The following is a 23,316-nucleotide window of genomic DNA, read 5'->3' on the forward strand; positions in this document are numbered from 1 at the left end:
ACAAACGATGGACGGAATGCTGACAATGCAGACATTCTCCCCCAGTCAAGAGATCTGGGTTAAATCCATCGTTCTTTTGCACACTACGCCACCCCAGTTCAGACATGGCCATATGCAAATCAGTCTTGACCCTGTGCCTCATGGGAACAGTCCAGCCCGAACTGCCAAGCCATGTCTTTCCTGGACCGGAATCAAGCATCCTAGGACCGGTTTCTGGCTATCAGCCGTCATCAGCCAGGATAGCTTGACTCCAGTGGCGTAGTGAGCACGGGACCCACGTCTGGGCATACCCAGACGTGGGAAGGGTATGCTCAGACGTGAGTCCCTTGCTCTCCATGCCACTGGAATCAAGCTATCCTGGCTGACGAGGGCTGAAATCCCGAAACCGGTCCTAGGATGCTTGTTTCCAGTCCAGGGAGGACCTGGCTTGGCAGTTCGGGCTGGACTGTTCCCATGGGGCACAGGGTCAAGACTGATTTGCATATGGCTGGGTTCAAACTGGAATGGCATGGTGAGCAAAAAAACGATGGATTTAGGCCCAGATCTCTGTACTGGGGTGAATGTATGACATTGTTCTGCATTCTGTCCATCACTTGTTGTTTTAGCATTTGTCACCTCGAGTGGGAAGGGTATGCTCAGACGTGAGTCCCTTGCTCTCCATGCCACTGGAATCAAGCTATCCTGGCTGACGAGGGCTGAAATCCCGAAACCGGTCCTAGGATGCTTGTTTCCAGTCCAGGGAGGACCTGGCTTGGCAGTTCGGGCTGGACTGTTCCCATGGGGCACAGGGTCAAGACTGATTTGCATATGGCTGGGTTCAAACTGGAATGGCATGGTGAGCAAAAAAACGATGGATTTAGGCCCAGATCTCTGTACTGGGGTGAATGTATGACATTGTTCTGCATTCTGTCCATCACTTGTTGTTTTAGCATTTGTCACCTCGAGTGGGAAGGGTATGCTCAGACGTGAGTCCCTTGCTCTCCATGCCACTGGAATCAAGCTATCCTGGCTGACGAGGGCTGAAATCCCGAAACCGGTCCTAGGATGCTTGTTTCCAGTCCAGGGAGGACCTGGCTTGGCAGTTCGGGCTGGACTGTTCCCATGGGGCACAGGGTCAAGACTGATTTGCATATGGCTGGGTTCAAACTGGAATGGCATGGTGAGCAAAAAAACGATGGATTTAGGCCCAGATCTCTGTACTGGGGTGAATGTATGACATTGTTCTGCATTCTGTCCATCACTTGTTGTTTTAGCATTTGTCACCTCGAGTGGGAAGGGTATGCTCAGACGTGAGTCCCTTGCTCTCCATGCCACTGGAATCAAGCTATCCTGGCTGACGAGGGCTGAAATCCCGAAACCGGTCCTAGGATGCTTGTTTCCAGTCCAGGGAGGACCTGGCTTGGCAGTTCGGGCTGGACTGTTCCCATGGGGCACAGGGTCAAGACTGATTTGCATATGGCTGGGTTCAAACTGGAATGGCATGGTGAGCAAAAATACGATGGATTTAGGCCCAGATCTCTGTACTGGGGTGAATGTATGACATTGTTCTGCATTCTGTCCATCACTTGTTGTTTTAGCATTTGTCACCTCGAGTGGGAAGGGTATGCTCAGACGTGAGTCCCTTGCTCTCCATGCCACTGGAATCAAGCTATCCTGGCTGACGAGGGCTGAAATCCCGAAACCGGTCCTAGGATGCTTGTTTCCAGTCCAGGGAGGACCTGGCTTGGCAGTTCGGGCTGGACTGTTCCCATGGGGCACAGGGTCAAGACTGATTTGCATATGGCTGGGTTCAAACTGGAATGGCATGGTGAGCAAAAAAACGATGGATTTAGGCCCAGATCTCTGTACTGGGGTGAATGTATGACATTGTTCTGCATTCTGTCCATCACTTGTTGTTTTAGCATTTGTCACCTCGAGTGGGAAGGGTATGCTCAGACGTGAGTCCCTTGCTCTCCATGCCACTGGAATCAAGCTATCCTGGCTGACGAGGGCTGAAATCCCGAAACCGGTCCTAGGATGCTTGTTTCCAGTCCAGGGAGGACCTGGCTTGGCAGTTCGGGCTGGACTGTTCCCATGGGGCACAGGGTCAAGACTGATTTGCATATGGCTGGGTTCAAACTGGAATGGCATGGTGAGCAAAAAAACGATGGATTTAGGCCCAGATCTCTGTACTGGGGTGAATGTATGACATTGTTCTGCATTCTGTCCATCACTTGTTGTTTTAGCATTTGTCACCTCGAGTGGGAAGGGTATGCTCAGACGTGAGTCCCTTGCTCTCCATGCCACTGGAATCAAGCTATCCTGGCTGACGAGGGCTGAAATCCCGAAACCGGTCCTAGGATGCTTGTTTCCAGTCCAGGGAGGACCTGGCTTGGCAGTTCGGGCTGGACTGTTCCCATGGGGCACAGGGTCAAGACTGATTTGCATATGGCTGGGTTCAAACTGGAATGGCATGGTGAGCAAAAAAACGATGGATTTAGGCCCAGATCTCTGTACTGGGGTGAATGTATGACATTGTTCTGCATTCTGTCCATCACTTGTTGTTTTAGCATTTGTCACCTCGAGTGGGAAGGGTATGCTCAGACGTGAGTCCCTTGCTCTCCATGCCACTGGAATCAAGCTATCCTGGCTGACGAGGGCTGAAATCCCGAAACCGGTCCTAGGATGCTTGTTTCCAGTCCAGGGAGGACCTGGCTTGGCAGTTCGGGCTGGACTGTTCCCATGGGGCACAGGGTCAAGACTGATTTGCATATGGCTGGGTTCAAACTGGAATGGCATGGTGAGCAAAAAAACGATGGATTTAGGCCCAGATCTCTGTACTGGGGTGAATGTATGACATTGTTCTGCATTCTGTCCATCACTTGTTGTTTTAGCATTTGTCACCTCGAGTGGGAAGGGTATGCTCAGACGTGAGTCCCTTGCTCTCCATGCCACTGGAATCAAGCTATCCTGGCTGACGAGGGCTGAAATCCCGAAACCGGTCCTAGGATGCTTGTTTCCAGTCCAGGGAGGACCTGGCTTGGCAGTTCGGGCTGGACTGTTCCCATGGGGCACAGGGTCAAGACTGATTTGCATATGGCTGGGTTCAAACTGGAATGGCATGGTGAGCAAAAAAACGATGGATTTAGGCCCAGATCTCTGTACTGGGGTGAATGTATGACATTGTTCTGCATTCTGTCCATCACTTGTTGTTTTAGCATTTGTCACCTCGAGTGGGAAGGGTATGCTCAGACGTGAGTCCCTTGCTCTCCATGCCACTGGAATCAAGCTATCCTGGCTGACGAGGGCTGAAATCCCGAAACCGGTCCTAGGATGCTTGTTTCCAGTCCAGGGAGGACCTGGCTTGGCAGTTCGGGCTGGACTGTTCCCATGGGGCACAGGGTCAAGACTGATTTGCATATGGCTGGGTTCAAACTGGAATGGCATGGTGAGCAAAAAAACGATGGATTTAGGCCCAGATCTCTGTACTGGGGTGAATGTATGACATTGTTCTGCATTCTGTCCATCACTTGTTGTTTTAGCATTTGTCACCTCGAGTGGGAAGGGTATGCTCAGACGTGAGTCCCTTGCTCTCCATGCCACTGGAATCAAGCTATCCTGGCTGACGAGGGCTGAAATCCCGAAACCGGTCCTAGGATGCTTGTTTCCAGTCCAGGGAGGACCTGGCTTGGCAGTTCGGGCTGGACTGTTCCCATGGGGCACAGGGTCAAGACTGATTTGCATATGGCTGGGTTCAAACTGGAATGGCATGGTGAGCAAAAAAACGATGGATTTAGGCCCAGATCTCTGTACTGGGGTGAATGTATGACATTGTTCTGCATTCTGTCCATCACTTGTTGTTTTAGCATTTGTCACCTCGAGTGGGAAGGGTATGCTCAGACGTGAGTCCCTTGCTCTCCATGCCACTGGAATCAAGCTATCCTGGCTGACGAGGGCTGAAATCCCGAAACCGGTCCTAGGATGCTTGTTTCCAGTCCAGGGAGGACCTGGCTTGGCAGTTCGGGCTGGACTGTTCCCATGGGGCACAGGGTCAAGACTGATTTGCATATGGCTGGGTTCAAACTGGAATGGCATGGTGAGCAAAAAAACGATGGATTTAGGCCCAGATCTCTGTACTGGGGTGAATGTATGACATTGTTCTGCATTCTGTCCATCACTTGTTGTTTTAGCATTTGTCACCTCGAGTGGGAAGGGTATGCTCAGACGTGAGTCCCTTGCTCTCCATGCCACTGGAATCAAGCTATCCTGGCTGACGAGGGCTGAAATCCCGAAACCGGTCCTAGGATGCTTGTTTCCAGTCCAGGGAGGACCTGGCTTGGCAGTTCGGGCTGGACTGTTCCCATGGGGCACAGGGTCAAGACTGATTTGCATATGGCTGGGTTCAAACTGGAATGGCATGGTGAGCAAAAAAACGATGGATTTAGGCCCAGATCTCTGTACTGGGGTGAATGTATGACATTGTTCTGCATTCTGTCCATCACTTGTTGTTTTAGCATTTGTCTTAGTGCCTGGGCCATTGCATCAGTACATGGGTAGTGACTGGATGATTACAGTACTGTAAGGAGAGTGCTTGGTTTTTGGCGGACTGATTGGATAATTACATTGTGCTGGCTGGGTGATTGGAGGAGTGCATAGGTAGCGACAGGAAGATTACTGACTGCATAGGTAGTCCTCAGTGGATGGTAGCACTGCATCTGTTAGTGCCTGGGTCATTGCATAAACACATGGTTAGTGACTGGATGATTAGAGTACTGCAAAGATACTATATGGTGAATTTATAAGTGCTTGGATATTGGCAGAGTGTTTGGATTAGTACATAGTAGTGGCTGAGTGACTGGAGGAGTGCAAGGGGAGTGACAGGGTGATTGCTGGACTGCATGGGTACTACCAGGGTAATTGAAAGAGCGAATGAGAAGTGTGTAGGTGGTTAGAGGACTGCATGGGTAGTGCACAGGGGATTGTAGGAGTGCATGTGTTAGTGCCTGGGTCATTGCATAAGTACATGGGTACTGACTGGATGATTAGAGTACTGCGAGGAGAGTGCATGGTGAATGTGTAAATGCTTTGGTTTTGGTGCAGTGATTGGATAAGGACATAGGACTGGCCGGGTGATTGAAGGACTGCATAGGTAGTACCAGGGAGATTACTGGATGACATAGGTAGTCCTCAAGGGATTGTAGCAGTGCATGTGTTAGTGCCTGGGTCATTGCATGAGTACATGGGTAGTGACTGGATGATTAGAGTGCTGCAAGGACAATGCATGGTGATTTTATAACTGCTTGGGTTTCGGCGGAGTGATGGGATAAGTACATAGTGCTGGCTGGGTGATTGGAGGAGTGCATGGGTAGTGACATAGGGATTTCTAGTGTGCATCGGTACTACCTGGGTAATTGGAGGAGTGAATCATTAGTGTGTAGGTGGTTAGAGGTCTGCATGGGAAGTGCTCAGGGGATTGTAGCAGTGCATGTGTTAGTGCCTTGGTCATTGCATGAGTTCATGGGTACTGACTGGATAATTAGAGCACTGCAAGGAGAGTGCATGGTGAATTTATAAATGCTTGGGTTTTGGCGGAGTGATTGGATAAGGACATAGTGTTGGCAGGGTGATTGGAAGAGTGCTCAGCGAGTGACAGGGGGATTGCTGGACTGCATGGGTAGTGCTCTGGTGTTTGAAAACGAAGAGCGGGAGACCGCGCTTCATTTTTAAAAGAATTTCAGATGGATTCACGCACCGGTGCGAACCCGCCCGAAAATTTTAAAAAACATGCTTTTTTGGGCCACCCCCTGAGCAGGCCTGAGGGTCAGGGTGTTTTTACCCTGCCCCCTTTTTTTTGTTTTTTAATCTTTCTCTCACCTTTTTATTTTTCTCTCCATCCGAGGCACAAGATTTCTGCCAACACTTCCTGGTTTGAAGTGTTGGCCGCCAATTAGAGCCAAGCTCGTGCTCTGGGTGTTAGGCTCCGCCCAGATATCGAAACCTTTTAGTTTTTTAATTTCTCAGGAACTACTGAACGGATTTACACCATTTAACAAAAAGGTCTCTTTCTGAACCAAGGGCTACCTTTTTGACAAAATTGGTGTAATTCCGTTCAGCAGTTGGTGCTGTAGCATTGTCTAAAGTTCCCTATGGAAAATTAAATTGGGAAAATGCATTTTGGGACCCCCTTTTTCTCGGCCCCCGCTTGATGAATCACTCTGAAACTTTTAAGACAGGAGCTGAACAGAGCGCCCCACTAGCTTTGAAAATTTCGTGAAGATTCGTCAACCGGCGCCAAAGTTATTGGGGAAAAAAACCGCTTTTCCAATGGAAACTTGGTCCTAACTATAACTACCTACTGGCGACCGCCAAATATAAATATATATATATTTAGAAACACAATCCCTTCCCATGGATGAAGGAGGTCCAGGCACTCAATGCTTCTTCAAGATTTATTTCTCGGGTGACACCAGGTCACAACAGCGGTCTCACAGGACGCGTTTCGGCTTATGCCTTCATCAACATTTCAAAATGCTGTTTTGGACAAGATATTTATACTGCCATACACATTCTAGGGCATATGTTCTCAATGGAAAGGAAAGAGTTGAAAATGTAGTTACAACTACTGTCCCCTAAAGTTTTCTGCCTAAGTGGGCTAGTCCCCCTCATTTTCATTCACTGCATGTATAAGTAGAGATTTAACCACCAATCAATAATTAACAAAGTTATTGTCTTCTCTAACACAAATAACTAATTAACTAATATATAGTGATAGTATGAGAATAATATCACTCTTAAGATTTAGTGGGAAATGCATACTAAATAGAAGCACTGTACACTTTCCGGTTGACGAATACCCATCGAGTTGTCGAGTAACCATACCACTTGCTGCACACATATATAATCCACTCCTCCTAACACATGAAAATCTTTGAGTCCAAGGAGAGGTGGCACAACAACAAGATGTAAGCCAAATAATTTGTTTTATTACTTTATCTACAGCCACCATTCGTGCAAAACATGCAGATTATGGCTGACGTGTTTCAGCGTTTTACCTTCATCTGAACCAAATATGTAAAGGCAGCAAAGTTTACACTTCTTTTCCAAAGTCTGGCAAAGTTGGGAAACTGAAGATAGGTGAGTTATAACGACTTATTACAAGGTGAAGTTTGGCATCATCTGGCCCAACGTATCACCCAAGGGTAATACAGGAGCAGGATGGGCTTTCTCCACTGCCACTAGGGTTTGCCTTAGTGTAAGTGTCGGCAAACAGCACTGCAATAATTACTTAGGAGACACATAGCGTCCCTTCATCACTGTGGAAAGGCCCACCTTTAGGCAGCATGGAATGGATGCTGTACTACTAACAAATGGCAGCCCACGCTCATGGCCTTGAGGACTAGAGGGAATTCGATCCCTTTTTTTTTTTAAACTTCACCAACCTCACCTGCAGAAGTTTAAAAAAAGGAAAAAGGGAAAGTTGCGATGCATTTGATGTCACAACTTCGCACACTCCTACAATTCCAGGCGTAAACAGGTGCCTACAATGGAGAGTAGCACACACGCCTCATATCCTCTCCATGGCACATCATTTTTTATCTACTCGCATCACTCCTTGTTTCTCACCGCTGTAGGAAGGTGGAATCTAACTACGTGGTTGCACTCACTTTTTTTTCTGGTGTTTTGATGGTTTTTGACTTAGTTTGGCTGGGAACCTGCTATTCAGGTCCGCAGCCTATCTGCTTTCTCTTATAAGTGGATTCCTGGTACCTTAGGTACACCACAGATTGGATTATGGGGTGGCCTTATAAGTCCCTAGGATATGGTATACTATGTACCCAGGGCATAGGTACCCCAGAGGCCTACCAGGGCCTGAGGTATGTATTATGCCACCCCTGGGAAGCCCTCCAAAATGACACCACGGGCCTGCTACTGCAGCCTGGGTAAGGTGGTGCATGCACCCCTTACTGAGATATAGGTTCACTATATCTCACCTATCACTACACATGTAAACCTATAAGTCACCCCTATGGTAGGCCTTATCAATCCTGAAGGCAGGGTGCTTGGTTTTGTGTGAGAGGGTGCCCATGCATGAGCAGAGCCCCTCTGCAGCCTTCGGAACCTCTTCTCTGGGGTTGTCTGTGATGCAGCCTGACCATATACTCTTAAGTGCATTATAACCAAACGGTAAATGCTAACTTTGGACTGGCTGCACAGAAACATGTCGTGTTTGGTGTCAAACACCTTGGAATCATACCCCCACACCAGTAACTGATGTGGTAGTATGATCCCACCCTTCTAGAGGGAGAGACATGACAGCACCGGTATACCCGGTACCAGCTCAAAAGAGCCCTGGCATCAGAAAATGGATGCTGCAGCCACAGACACAAGTCTGGCCTCCTGATGCTGACCAAAACTCTGGCAGGGGAGGCCTGGACAATGGGTTTCCTGTCACAGGGAGGTGTTACCACCTTGCAGACAAGCTTTAGTGTATTGGGGCTGGGTGGGTGCACTCTGAGAGTGCTTTGAAGTCCTTCACTGGGGGCACATTTGGTGTCCCTGTGCATAGTCCAGCTAAAACCGGTTGCAGGGGCTACCAGCCCCTGTTCTGGCATGAAACTGGACAACGGAAATGGGTGCAGCCACCCCTCTTTCCAAACCCTCCCATAGGTGGATTCCCTGAGTTAGTCCAACCCCTTCCTTGTGTATAAAGAAGGAACCTCTGTACCAGAACTTTCGATATCCCTGGACAAAACTCTGAAACTGAATCCTGGAACTTCGATGATCTGTTCAACGCCAGATGACTGAAGAATCTCCCTTGGAGTAAAGGAGTTACTCCCCTACTTGGCAGGAACCAAAGACGCATCTGTCCGGTCTGCATCTCCGAAGCTCCTTCCGGACGACGAGGACTTTGCAACACCAGAGGTGGATTTCCAGACTTCCCAGAGGCCGAACCGGGTCCCCAGCAAAGCTGAGACCCGTAGCCCTCGTGGGTACCGTGGAACCGGAACTCCTGGACACCGTGCTCATTTGCAAGTGCATCAGCTTCTCGGCTGTGCATTGGGTTACTTGTAGCCCAGATCCCAAGCAGAGAATCCACCGAAGATCGTTGGCCTACCCACTCCATGTGACCCGTGGGCTGCCATTTTGTGATTCCTCTTGAGGTCCCTTCGCGATCCCAGGTCCGTCGACTGGTGGGTCCCTGTGAAGGTAACTTTGACTTTCCTTGGACTTCTCTGGTTGCTCCAGAAGTGCCCTCACTCCTCCTTGCTGGTGGAGTCCCTTGGACCTTGCTGGTCTGCACCGAAGTATCTTTCTTCTTTCTGCGTGGGTTGCTCTTGCCAAAGCTTGTTATGTCCAACCCGGGCACCGACGCTTCAGCACCCGACATCCTTCGTGGGACAGCTTGAATCCGCATCCTGGTCCTCGTGGATGAAGAGTCAAGCTTCACCTCTTTCACCTGAAACACCCGACATCGGTGCCCATTCGTCTATCGTGCCTCTGTCCCCTCTGCTTTCAGGTTCTTCACATCTTTGATCCAGGCTTGGATCTCTTCGGACACTTCGCATCTTCCCGGCCGCAGCACTTCTTCTCCAGCTTCCATTGAAAACGACGAAGCAACCCGACACCATTTGACACCTATGCACCCGGCTTCCCTGGGTGAGGTAACTCGAGTACTCCGGTGCTCCCGTAGGTGTTGACCCTAGAACTGTCTAAGTCCAAGAGGGTTTGGTCCTAGTCCATCTCTAAGTGTCCTTTATCTTTAAAGATCTATCCGCGACTTTCCCCATAGAAGCTAACGGGAGCTCGCAGCTGTGTTCTCACACTGCACACGGCCCCGTGGGTCCCCTGTGTCACTACCTTGGGTGGTTCCTTGGGGTCCCAGCGATTCTACAGGCTCTAGGCATTGTGTCTAGTTAAGTTGTGGTTCTTATACCATTTTTTTAGTATATGGTTTGGCTCGCCCCTAGGGCCTAACGTGTATTTGTGCTACTTTACTGTTTTATTTAAAGTGTAACTTATGTGCTTTTGCCTCTAGCCTCATAAAGAGACTAGGGGGGTGTGTTTAGTAATAAATACATACATTTTATATATATACCTGGTGTGGTCTCCTTTCATTTAGCCATTCAAGAGATTATAGACTGGTAAAACAAGCTGCTTTAAATTTCTTCAAGACTTAGCCTGAAGGCTGCTCTCCATAGCTACCACTAGGCTAGCTTTCAATAAAGGTTGTCTTTAACCTATCACCATAAGGGGTTGTTTGGACTGATACAAGGTGCCCACTAGAACTAGTGGACAGCATATACCAGGCCAACTTCTCACAACCGCTCTTTGGATCTTGAAGCTAGCCTACTCTAGAATGTTCTTGCTCTCGACATTCTTCCCATGTATTTTTTACTGTTACCAAAAGAAAAGTAAAAAAAGTATCTCTTTGCTCCGTTGACCAGAGATTGTTTTTTGCCACTTCTTCCCTTCACTGACAATATGTAATTTCTTCTCCATCCCTTGTCCTCGTCCCAATCGTTACCTTTGAGCAGGATCCCACGTCTTAGAAAGGAACTAAATACCAGTGCTGAATATGTAAGCCCCACCCACTCTATTGAGTGCCCTAAAAGAGGCCAGCATTTCCTGCACCCTCCTGTTTTGCATCCTGTCCCTGATAAGGAAGGGAGGAGTGAGGTCCTTGCTGAGTTGGGCCTGCCTGAATGCCTGCTTGACACATGCTGCCCAGAGAGCACTGCTTCAAAGATGTCTGTAGAGGGCGGTCTTTTGTTTGGCCATGATTTGGAAGACAAGCTTCACTGCTTTTTTAAAGAAAGGGAACATTCCTTATCTTTCAGATGGTAGCCATCGAAATTCCGTGGATCGTCAAAGTCAACATTTTTATGGACTGTCATCTGGACTAAGGGTCCAAGTTCCAAGGGAAATCCTCATCATTTCATTAAGTTAAGAAACAGAAACAAGAATGAAGCAATAGAGAGCAGAGATCCTGAATAAATAAGCAAACGAAAAGACAATGGTCAGGTTGGAGGTCTAATTCATTAGTTTTCATTCTGAGTGACAAAAAATAACATTAGGCAAAGAGGTGTTGCATGTAATAGGAAATGGTTACCAGATAAACTTTCTATCACAGCCTCCATCTTCATGGACCATTGCAACGCCTGTGCCAAAATGTCAGATCTAGGAGGCACTTTTGCAAGGTGTCACATCTGGGCTACAGAAAAGATCAATCATTCTAGTTCCAGTGACGGAAAAAGAAACGGGAACCTATTCTGTTGTCTTTCTGGCCCGAAAGATTTCAGAGGGTTATCAACTTATCATAGACCTCAAGAAGGTGAGCAGTTTTCTTCAAGATATCCAATTCAAGATGGAAAGCCTCCAGAGAAATATTCCTTTGATCCAATTGAATCATTTCTTGACCACTATCGACCTTTTATGCATATTTGAGCATACCCATAAAGTAGATGTCACCAGAAATATCTGAGGTTTTCATAGGAAGTCTTCACTGTCAATTCACGGTCTTCCCATTTTGTCTGAAATCCGCACCCAGAGAATTCACAAAAGTAGTGGCTTCAGTTGTTGCATAACTACATCTTCAGTCCACACCAGTTTTTCCATACCTGGACAGCTGCTTGCTCCAAACATCAGCACTGGAAGAGGCAATACCATCCTAGGCGCTGACAAAATCAACTTTGAATAATCTAGGATTCACGCTGAATGTTCCTAGCTTCGTCGTCATCCATCGAAAGACCTGGCATTTATCAGAGCAAGGTTCAGAAATGATCTGGGAAGGTGTTTTTTTTACCAAAGGAAGGTGTAGTGCAGCTTCAATTATTGATTTCCAACTTAGCAAGGAAGAAGGAGGCACCTGCCAGGATATGGCTAGAAATCCAAGAACCCACAATTTACTGGGCGAGAATTCATGTTTGTCTACTGTTCTGGCGCACCCAAAAGATTTGATTCGAGGATAATCATTCCTTGATTAAATCCGAGTCCTTCTAAAGTCAAGTTAAGAAATACTTTATTCAATTACAAAACAAAAATCATAAAAGCAAAGGTACATGAGAACAACATAATACAGTATTTCCTTAGTGTAGAAAATATCAAATCTTAAGAGAAACAGTACTTTATACAGAACACAAGATTTAAAACAAGGCAATATTCCGTTGTATAATGCAGATTTTATGAATCTCAGAACTATGGAACATACTTCAAAGTCAAGAAGCTTGTGATAGAAGCCCAGGGCAACGGCAAATGTTATTGTTTCTTAAAATTGGGTAAAAGGTTATTAGTAAAAGGTGTATAGAATTTGCAGAAAGACATAAAATGTAACAGTGTTTGGTCAGAAAACTCATCACAAGGACAAGAGCAAACGGATTCAGTACTGAATTAGCTCACAGGGAAACACAATTGATGATGTGTTGGGGCAAGTCTAAATATTAATAGGAAGGCTCCCTCTCAGGCCCCAAATTGCATATTCAAATAGGGTTCAACAGACAGAGTCCACTGAATAAAATGTAACTCCTGATGGACTTTCTATGAAGCTCCATACAGGAGTTTTGGAGCCAGGATGTAGCAGCCTTACATGCAGAGGGACACTTGTGATGGCTTGGTCTGTTCACCGACCACTTCCAGATCCCAAGGGACAAGGTTGTGCATGAGTCGGGCGTCTTCAGCTGAGACTGCCAGAAGTGCCCGGTGTATACGTGTATGTTGTGGACAACCCTGAAAGTACTGCAACGTTTTATATGGTCCATTTTGAACAATCTTTTTATGAATTAAAATCGAATTTTAGAATTGAGCGGGCAGAACACAGAGTAATTTTTTTAATGTATTTACACTGATCAAGATTTTTGAGCAATCAATCATTTTTTTTAAAATATGAGAATGGAGATCATATTGTGATAGTTCTTCTGTGTCTGTGTTGTGTGGTTGTATTAACTTAGCTATAAATGTATTTATTTATTCCTTCATGCATGCGGAAGGAGGATTATGGAACAGCTTGGATCTGCCGAGCTCACTCAGGACAATCTTAACATATTTCAGCCAAGGTATGCTCACATGGTTGTCACAGTTCATACGAGTCCATAAGAACATCTTTACTTAGTGAGGCCTTGTGAGGGGGCATGTCCTGGCTTGGCGGAAAGCCGAGTTTGTTGTGGTATCCTCTTCGAATCTATAAAAAAAATATGGAACGGATGTCATCTGATTTCAGTACTTTGAATGGGACATTTCAGCAGGACAACAGCACTTCAAATTGGGCAGTACCAGCACTTTAAGTGGCATAGCAGTACTTTGATAGCGACAGTACCAGTACTTTTAGAGGGACAGCAGCACTTTTAGCCTGTCAGCGTCATTTTAAATGGGAATGTACTATCTCTTTCAGCAGGAAAGCAGTACTTTGAATTGGACACTGCCAGCACTTTCAGCAAGACAGCAAAACTTTGAATTAGACACTACCAGCACTTTCAGCTGGACAGCAATACTTTGAATTGGACACTACCAGCACTTTCAGCAGGACAGCAAAACTTTTTAGTAGGGCAGCAATACTTCACAAAAGTACTTTCAGCAGATCAGCAGTATTTTAAATGGGAATGCACCAGCACTTTCAGCAGGACACTAGAACATTTAATTAGATGGTATAAGGTCTTCTGCAGGACAGTAGTATTTTGAATGAGACAGTATTAGTACTTCAGCAGGACAGTAGTATTTTGAATGAGACAGTATTAGGACTTCAGCAGGACAGTAATATTTTTAATAGGACAGAATCAGGACTTTTAGCAGGACAGCATTATTTTGAATGAGACTGTAGTAGTTGTAATGGGACAGTATCAGGACTTTCATTTGGACAGCACTATTTTGAATGAGACAGTATTAGGACTTCAGGAGGAAAGCGGGGGTTTTCAATGGGACAGTATTAGGACTTTCAGTGGGACAGCAGTATTTTGAATGAGACCGTATTAGGACTTTAGCAGGACTGTTGTACTTTTAATAGGACAGTACCAGCACTTTTCATTAGTAGTGTTACGTTTTGTTTTTAAGTGACGCCGCACTTGCCTCCTCAGCAGAACTGCTATCGCAAGAGGGCAGTAAGCTTGGGGCAGTCATAGAAAAGCTGGAGCCCTGTACAGTTGTGCCTGCTCTGCAGTAACAGTCAGTATAGTTGTGTAAAGTGACTGGCAGTTTCCATGTTCCAGTGTCAGGACAGTTCAACAAACTGGAACAACCCATTGTTGCAGGTGCCAGGGTGAGACTGTGACAGAAACACCCGGGCCCGCCTTGGGCAGAGGAATGCTGTGTGTGCACTCTCGACGTCCGGGCCAAGTGCACCTTCCTGCCGAGACCGGCCCATCCGGTTCCGTGCTTCCCTCCCTCGTCATCTCCTCTAGCTCACTGTAGGGCAAAGGCGCTATCCATAAAAGCAGCGCCTCTCCTGGCACGCACATCGGGGGGGCGGGGGTGGACGGTGAGCCTGCCGATGGTGCTGAAAGGGGGAGAGAACTTCAGAGCGAAACCCCCCTCGCCCTCTCACCCCGTCCCAACATGACCCCAAGTCAAACTTCGATGGCAGGACTAGTGCACAAAGGTGGGCGACGTGGGTAAACCCTGGCTAATGAACTCCTGTGACAGCGCTGGAAGCCTTCGCGTTGTAAGGCAAACCGCTGAGCAGTCTGGAACTTGTAGTTTAAGCATATGAAGCCAAGTACAGATCACTCAAAATGGTGAAGCTGTCCCAATTTGGCACGAGACCTCTCGGTGACTGCGCTACATACTGGGGCAGGGTCATTAATTTGCTAATAATAGCCCGAATGCAGGGCGGGATTGTACTGGGTGACGGGGAGGTTTGGGCGGAGACAGCGCTGGTCCAGCCAATGCAGCTGTTTTCTTCAAACGACAAAGACATCTCTGCAGTATTACACACGTGTAACATTCAGGTGGGCCGTGCCCATTGGGCTCAAAGGGCTTCAGCCCCCCCACCTTTTTGCATATGAATCTTTACAATGTGAAGGTTCTTGCATCTACAAATTGTGACATGGCCTCTCAAAACCGAAATATCACATTAAGCAATCCTATGCAGATTAAACCTTATGAATGGGAGAAATGTGAAAATATCTTCCCCCCTTCCCAAGCATTAGAAAGCAATAACGCGTCCAAACACACACACAGACGCCTTTGGCAAGGCCTCGACCTCTTCCACGTCAGCTGCTCACTGGGTTCTAGTGACATCCTCACAAGATGGAGTCAGTACCACCAAGAGGAAGAATCTTGCCACCGAGGAGGGTGGAGACCTTTTTAATTGTAGTTCTATACAGTGTGAAATTGGCTGCAGGCCATTAGAGCGCCTCACAGAAGTCTGGAGATCCAGACATGTTTAGGCGCTGGGATATTAAGTGACTTGCCCACAATGACCGGATGTAGAGCCGAGGCCGGCATTCGAGCCTGGTTCCCAGTTCCAAAGTCAGCTGGTGGGCGCAGCTCCTCCCACCTTGTGATAACTTATGTGTCCTGCAGCCCACGGGGCAGAAGCTCCCTGACACGTGAAAGTCAGCAGGGTAGAGAGTCGCAACCCGTAGGACACAAAGAAACAAGCATTGGGTAAGCCAGTAGAGCGCACCCTTATCTTGGCGGGTGTGCTCCTTAGTAGTATTAAACAGGGAGGGCATATATAGTGATTGTAACAAAATCCCCATCTTCCCTTTATTGTGTTTAGGGTTTGCGTTTACGCCAGCAAAGACTTGGTTGCTGGCAAGAGGGACTCAGCCCCCAAAGAGTGGTTTTACCATACCTCGTCGTCATTCTTCATGATGGATTTATGTTATGTTATGTTATGTTAGGCGAACTTATATAGCGCGCAGCTACCCTAGGGTGTCCCGGCGCTTGCTGTAGAGCTCCCAACACTTGGCAAACAGAAGAATCAGAACAACCAAGTTTTGAGCGCCCTCCTAAAGGAAAGAAGATCGTTTGAATTCCTCAAGGCAAAGGGCAGTTCATTCCAGGCCCTAGCTGCACCCGCCACAAAGCTTCTCCCACCCCATTTGGCTTTCCGTATACTCGGTAGAATGATGAGTTTAGCTCCCAGGGAGCGCAAAGTTCTAGTCGGAATGTACCAGCGAAATTGTTGTCTCATATAAAGAGAGCCTGTGTTCTGCAAGGCGCGAAAAACAAAACATAAGGCCTTGAAAAGGATTCGCTTTTTTACCGGCAGCCAATACAACTTTCTTATTGCGCCAGAAATTGGGGTAGATCTCGATGTGCTCGTAAGCAACCTGGCTGCTGAGTTTTGAAGCATCTGGAGTTTACAAAGATTACCGTCCTGCATGTTCAAATACAGACCATTGCAGTAGTCCAGACGAGTCATAATCAGCGCTGTGACCACTGAAAATTTACAATCCGCAGGCAGGAGCGGGAGCACTTTCCTCAAGCTCTTAAGAGCGTACGAGGTGGTAGAGACAACCGCATTCACCTGAGCTTGCATGGAGAGGCAATCATCCAACACTACTCCCAGATTTGTTACTTTCTGGGAGGGGACTGGGAGAGTACCCATGGCCACTGGCCACCAACTAGGAGTCCACATATTAGCATTATTGCCGATTAACATCACCTCAGTTTTGCTTGCATTAAGTTTAAGGCAGTTTTGAGACATCCAGTCTCCTACTGCCCCCATGCAATCATGTAGTCTCTCCCCTGACGCCCTCTCCTGACCTGGTAACATAGATATTACAATCTGAGTATCGTCGCCATAAGATGTAAGACTGAAGCCAAACGATTCAATCAGCGGGGCCAGAGGGGCAACATACACGTTAAAAAGCGTGGGGCTGAGGGAAGAGCCTTGTGGGACCCCACAGGGAAGAGAGAATGGGGTCGAGACGAAGTCACCCAAAGCCACTGACTGACGTCTGTCAGAGAGGAAGGACTTTAGAAGAGACCAGGCTTTATTGCGTATGCCACAGGCCGATAAACGGTCCATTAGAACACCATGATGGACCGTGTCGAAAGCCGCGGAGAGGTCCAGCAGGATCAACACTGCCTTACCACCTTGGTCCAGCCCTCTCCTAATCTCATCCGTAGATTTGAGAAGAGCGGCCTCGGTGCTGTGTCCTTCTCTAAAACCAAACTGGGTGGGATCCAGGGCATTGGTATCACGCAAGAAGATACTTAACTTAGTGTTCAAATATCTTTCCACCAGTTTTGCCGGTAGGGGAAGGCGCGAAATAGGACGAAAGTTATTAGGGTCGTTCATGTCCAGGTTAGGTTTTTTCAGTAGAGGAAGTACCGCAGCTACCTTCCAACATTTTGGGAACTGCCCAAGAGAGAACATAGTATTATAAAGCACCGTCAGAGTTGAAACTATGGGTTCGGGTGCCAACTTTGCTACTGCCACAGGGCATGGATCAGCGGGTGATCCAGATTTTGCCGTTAGCAAAAAATTGAGAGTCTCTGGATATGTTATGGAAGGAAAAATATCCAGAGAGGGTTTTAAAACCAAACAATCCGTAGGGCCTAAGTTAACACCAACCGGATTTTTAAAAGTATTGAAGATTGCTGTCACTTTAGACTGAAAAAAGATAGCAATTTCTTCGCAAAAATCCCTGGTAGGTGTAAGGGGAATAGGCAATGGGTGCGCTAGCCTTGTTATTGTTTTATAGAGTTCCTTTGTTGAGTTAATTGCAAGTTTAATCTGACTTGCAAAAAACTCTCTTGTACACACAAGATCCACACCTAAGGTACATGGAACTTCCTGTTGTCAGCTACGAATGGGGTGATAACAAGCCCTTACTTAAGTGGGGTGTACTCACAATTGTAACTGAGACTTTTCTGTCTGTCTTATTATTATTATTATTATTAATAATTAAATTTATATATGGCGCGCAGCTACCCGGAGGTTTCCCGGCGCCTGTAAACGTGATGGACAAGAGGTAAAGGCTGGACGCGAAGAAGAATTACAAGGTTCTACTGATTAAAAAGCCAGGTTTTGAGGCCTTTACGAAATTTAAGGTAGTGTTGTTCGACACATAAGTGTGTGGGACGAGTTCCAGAGGGAAGTAGCCAGATAAGCAAATGATCGTCCTCCCATTCTGGCTCGTTGTATCCTGGGAATTTGTATTGGTTAGAAGATCGTAATAGACGTGGGGGGTGGTAGTCGTGCACCAAAGCACAGAGATAGTGAGGGGCTAAGCCGGAATTTATTTTATGCATGTAGCAGAGTGCTTTGACTTTAGGTCGATTGTTGATTCTCAGCCAGTGAAGTTCACGAAGTGAGGCTGAGATAGAAGTTGTCTTGGGTAGTTTGCAAAGCAGCCTAGCTGCGGAGTTCTGGACCACTTGCAACTTGCGAAGCACTTCCTTGCTTGCCCCCAGATAAAGTACATTGCCATAGTCTAGCCTGGAGGCTACTAGGGCCTGGATGACAGTTTTTTGTGTAGACAAAGGAAGCATCCAGAGGATTTTCCTAAGCCACTTGAGAATGGAAAAGCAGGTGGAGGCATCCTTAACCACTTGTTGCTTCATCGACAATTGGTCATCAATGATGACGCCAAGGTTGCGAGCCGATTGAGATGGGAGGGGGGGATCACCCATTTGAGGTGGCCAGTGATGGGGACCCCAGAGAGTTTTATTGTTGCCAAAGATAAGGAGTTCAGTTTTCCCCCCATTTAATTTTAATCTGTTATCATGCATCCAGTCAGCAATCTTTTTTAGTCCTGGCTGGAGCACTGATAACTTTGCGGCCTCTTTGGAGGAGAGCGAGAAGATGAGCTGTGTATCATCTGCGTAAGAGTATATTGTTAGCCCTGCTTGCTCAGCTATCGTTGCCAGGGGGCTAACGTAGATGTTGAAGAGCAATGGACTAAGTATGGAGCCTTGAGGGATTGCATACTGGGATACATGAGTCTTGGAACTAGCAATAGGGGAGAAGACCTGAAGGTCCTATTAGATAAAAAGCTGGACAGCCATTTTAGTGCCATGCCAGCAACACCACTGGATTGAAGGATTTTTAAGAGAGAACTGTGAGACACAGTGTCGAACGCGGCACTTAAATCCAATAGAATAAGTGCCACTGTCTCTCCTTTATCGACCTGTTGACGAATGTTTTCGGTGACTCCCAGAAGTGTTGATTCTGTTGAAAAACCGTCTCTGAAGCCGGATTGGGACGGATGCAAGATGTTTTGTGTATCAACAAAATTTGTAAGCTGGGTATTGATGTGTTTCTCCAAAATTTTGGAGAAAATTGGAAGAGGGGAGATGGGACGGAAATTGGAAGGGACTTCAGGATCAGTGTTGGCCTTTTTTAACAGGGGTACGACCATGGCATGTTTCCAGGCTGCGGGAACCGTTGCTTCGCATAGTGACATATTGATTAGTTCCATGATAATATTGATTATAGGGAGGTCAAGTTTTTGAAGTACCGAGGGGGAGAGCGGATCCTTGGGGGAGCCAGATTTGATACTGGTGAGAATACTCCGGAAGGAGGAAATGTCAAGTGGAGTCCATTTGTCTAATAGGGTAATCCTGTTAACTTGGGCAGCTTCCTGGGAGAGACTTTGTGATGTTGGGTAATTGAATGGCAAATTAGTTAAAATTGCTGGCTGTTTATTGAAATCAGAGTAGATGGTATCTATTTTATCCACAAAAAATTTCACTAAATTATCACATTGATTATAGTCCAAACATGGAGGCTTGGGCTGACAGGTGGCACCTGAAAGTTCCTTTACTACTTTAAACAGCACTTTGGGGCAGTTTCGTGTAAGTAGAATAGTTTGGTTGGCGTGCTCCGCCCGAGCAGTGTTACACATTGAGTGGTAGTTGTTTACGGCTAGTTTCTACATTGATTTTTTTGCTAGTTCAAAATTTTTGCGGCAGCGTCTTTCTATATTTTTACATTTAGTTTTTTCTATTTTGAGATTTTCTGAGAACCAAGGAGCTGGGGGGTGGGGGTAATTACATTTCTTGTTGGATAAAGGCAGGCATGCGTCAATCGACGAGGTTAGCCATTTATGGAGGACCTCATCGTCCTCTAGATTAGTGATTGAAGTAACCAGCATTGTGTTATCAAGGAGGAGGTTGAGTCTATTCATATTTAGATCTTTCCAATTTCTGCTGTTTCTGGATCCTGAGGGAAATGAGGAATTCTGGAAGCTCTGTTCACATTTTATCTGGAGTTCTACCAGGAAGTGGTCAGACCAAGGGATAGGGATAGTAGTCTTGCACGAGACAGTGGCGAGGTTGGAAAAAATAGGATCGAGCAGGTTTCCCGCTTTATGGGTGGGGCCAAAGTTGTGAAGAGTGATATTCATAGCAGCCAAATCGGCAACCAGGCGCTCATACTTCAGGACTGTCTGCCTCTATGTCATGTCCGTTACAAAAGAAGCTTGTTTCCGGTCCAGGGAAGACATGGCTTGGCAGTTCGGGCTGGACTGTTCCCATGAGGCACAGGGTCAGACTGATTTGCATACGGCCATGTCTGAACTAGGGTGGCAGAGCGGGCTAAAGAACGGGGATGGATTAAACCCAGATCAGTTGACTGGGCGTGAGTGCTTGCAATGTTCAACACTCCGTCCATCATTTCCTTTGGTTTTTGCTTTGTTCGCCATAAGTTGGCAGGGTATGCTCAGACGTGAGTCCCTTGCTCACTTTGCCACTGGATTCAAGCAAGCCTGGCTGAAGACGGCTGAAATGCCAGAAACCGGTCCTAGGAAGCTTGTTTCCGGTCCAGGGAAGACATGGCTTGGCAGTTCGGGCTGGACTGTTCCCATGAGGCACAGGGTCAGACTGATTTGCATATGGCCATGTCTGAACTGGGGTGGCAGAGCGGGCTAAAGAACGGGGATGGATTAAACCCAGATCAGTTGACTGGGGGTGAGTGCTTGCAATGTGCAACACTCCGTCCATCATTTCCTTTGGTTTTTGCTTTGTTCGCCATAAGTTGGCAGGGTATGCTCAGACGTGAGTCCCTTGCTCACTTTGCCACTGGATTCAAGCAAGCCTGGCTGAAGACGGCTGAAATGCCAGAATCCGGTCCTAGGAAGCTTGTTTCCGGTCCAGGGAAGACATGGCTTGGCAGTTCGGGCTGGACTGTTCCCATGAGGCACAGGGTCAGACTGATTTGCATATGGCCATGTCTGAACTGGGGTGGCAGAGCGGGCTAAAGAACGGGGATGGATTAAACCCAGATCAGTTGACTGGGGGTGAGTGCTTGCAATGTTCAACACTCCGTCCATCATTTCCTTTGGTTTTTGCTTTGTTCGCCATAAGTTGGCAGGGTATGCTCAGACATGAGTCCCTTGCTCACTTTGCCGCTGGATTCAAGCAAGCCTGGCTGAAGACGGCTGAAATGCCAGAAACCGGTCCTAGGAAGCTTGTTTCCGGTCCAGGGAAGACATGGCTTGGCAGTTAGGGGTGGACTGTTCCCATGAGGCACAGGGTCATACTGATTTGCATATGGCCATGTCTGAACTGGGGTGGCAGAGCGGGCTAAAGAACGGGGATGGATTAAACCCAGATCAGTTGACTGGGGGTGAGTGCTTGCAATGTTCAACACTCCGTCCATCAGTTCCTTTGGTTTTTTCTATGTCATGTCCAGCGCGTCAACAAACATTTTTTAAACAGAAAAAAGAGGGGGGAAGAGGAATAGTTGAGCCAGAACATGTTGCCTCCAGATGGGAATACAAACAATCCCAGACCAGTTTTGGCATAGTTAGGCCTGCCAGTGAGGTATAGGTTGTATCGCCTGGCCTATTGAGCACAGGAGAATGTCTGGGCATACCCACCGCCTTTCTCGTTTATCCCCAGAAAATAATTCTGGACTTTTTTTACACTAAATCTTGGACACAGTAATCACTGTTGAGCTTTACTGTGCAAATACCACTGGAGTACTAGAACCCATTCTGGGTCGGAAATACAACCAGAACTGAGGTTAGTTTCCCACCAATATCTTTCCACAATTATCACTATTCACCAGTCCTAGTAGATTCGTTATTTTAATACCACGTTATTTTCTTCCCTTGTACCTTTTATCCATATAGGATCCCTACAAAGAGATTAGAGGTACTTTGTAGATTATAAATATACTTATTCTTGATCTGAGTCAACATTGAGGGGGTGCCGTGTTTCTTAAATCACTTTAGAAGAGTCAATGCTAAATGTTCGGAGATTGGCTGTCACTAAATAAGACACCAGAGACTGGCTTATTTTCATTTGCTGACAATTTTTGTTTGGAATAGCGATCCTCTTTTAACTGCACAAGTCTGTCTAGAGACATCAATGGTGATATGTTTTAGTAAAGCAGCATGGGTTTCCACAGGCTCGAGGGCTATACTTGAGCCGCTCTTTGCAATAAACATAGTGTCACAAAGGGAAACAGACATCTGATGTTAGTGATGGATATCTTTTACTCCCAACTTCTATACACTTGTTTGTTTCTTAGTCCCGAAGAAGTTGGTGTACACAACATTTAAGCGCAATGAAACATGTGCTGGCTAAGGATCTCAGGTTTAAACTGAAGTGACTGTTTCAATGGAGGAACAAGAGTGTTTTTTAATATTGTCAATGATACATACTATATACTGTCGGCGTGTGCAAGAGACTGCTGTTTTGGTTCACTGCCGATGGTGCTACAAGACCTTTTGGCTTTGTCACTGTCAGTGTTTTTTGATGAAGCTGCTCTACATTAGCAAAAGAAAATACAATGCGTGTTTACTGATATGGAAAAGCATTGGCAAACAAAACTACTGCTAAAGACTTATATGTGCGCTTGCGTCATGACATGGCAGCCATTTCTTTTAATCTAATTTACCATTTCAAGATGGGCCGCCAGTCTTAGAGAAGTAAATACAAAACAATACGCGTGAAAGACGATCAAAGGTAAAGGAGTGGCCCCGTATAAACTGCAGCAGCCGGGCCCTTGAAAAAAGATTAATAACACACTTCAAGATGTGCAACCATTGCAGCACTTACCCATACTCCTAGCTAAGGTGCAGCATGTATTGCAGCTTTTGAGACTGCCAGAAAAGTGCATGACACTATAAGCGAGAATAACCTACTCAATCACTCCAGATGGACACACATTTTGGACAATACCATCAGCATGTGGATCCCCACTGAGGCCTACAATGTTTGAGAGGCCAGATAGATGACCTACAATCGGGGTATCCTAATGTAACAAACAACGAGGTGATGGAAGGAATGCTTGAATGAATCTCAACCACTGGCAGTCACTCTGGTCGAGTTCCAGTATATTATTTTTCGCCACTTATGCCACTTTAGACAGAGACTTGGCATATGCAAATCAGTTTTAGTTCTGCTCCAGTTCCAAGTCTCTCGGTGGAACTGTTAGACCATGTC

Source organism: Triturus cristatus, chromosome 7 (genome assembly GCF_964204655.1).
Source record: "Triturus cristatus chromosome 7, aTriCri1.1, whole genome shotgun sequence".
Classification (NCBI taxonomy): domain Eukaryota; kingdom Metazoa; phylum Chordata; class Amphibia; order Caudata; family Salamandridae; genus Triturus; species Triturus cristatus.